The sequence below is a fragment of the Penaeus monodon genome, chromosome 34, assembly GCF_015228065.2.
Source record: "Penaeus monodon isolate SGIC_2016 chromosome 34, NSTDA_Pmon_1, whole genome shotgun sequence".
Lineage (NCBI taxonomy): Eukaryota > Metazoa > Arthropoda > Malacostraca > Decapoda > Penaeidae > Penaeus > Penaeus monodon.
This window is the reverse complement of record NC_051419.1, coordinates 2,224,193-2,225,091: the sequence shown is the minus strand read 5'-3', so window position 1 is coordinate 2,225,091 and position 899 is coordinate 2,224,193.

Sequence of the window (899 nt, the reverse complement as noted above, 5' to 3'; positions counted from 1 at the left end):
TTATCAACACTTTCAACTAAATACGTCTAATGCTTCTCATTATCATTTTTTTTGCTTGTAACATTTAGCAGCAAAATCAAACCGTGCAATTTGGCGGACTTTCTGGGTTTTGATGTAATATGTTTATGTTAACGTTGCTTAAAATCACTTACATAAAAACATATTACTCTGCCTATGTACTTACATAAAAAAACATATTACTCTGCCTACATACTTACATAAATTTTTTTTACTCTGCCTATATACTTACATGTAGAATATCTCGCATGCCATGTGAAATTATTATCGTGAAAATAACGCCTTTATTGTGCGTGCAGTGAAGAGCAAAAGCACGAGCTAACCTCTCTGTTATTGTGTTCATTCTGCCGGGTCATATGCCACACATGTCAAGAAATAATAGTGTTGTTAGACAGGCATGTGTATTAGTATCAACAACAGCGATATTGACATGTATCTTTTATTTCTTAATCTCGAATGTGAAATAAGGAACGGAATCAAATGCATAGACGTTTCCTTACGAAAGTTTGAGACGTAAACATCATAACTCGTATTACCAGGGCATTTGACTTGTGGGGGGGAGGGAATGGGTAATGAATAAGAAAGCGAAATTGGGGAAGAGGAGAGGGAAGAGAGAAGCAGAAGGATAATGCGTAACGAAGTACGGACTTTGGTAAAATAGAAACCATTAGGATTAGATAAAATGTTACCAATCCTATATTATAAAGAAATATTATTGGAAACCCTTGACTGTTTATCAAACATGTAAGTTTGGTTTAGTGAATGCAAGGCTCAAGCTTCCTTCAAGCACACATCGTGATGCTGTTTGGTCTCAGCAACTGTTGCATTGATGTGAAAGGGAGAGGTTGAATGATCATGGTTAGTTGTCATATTTCTCAATC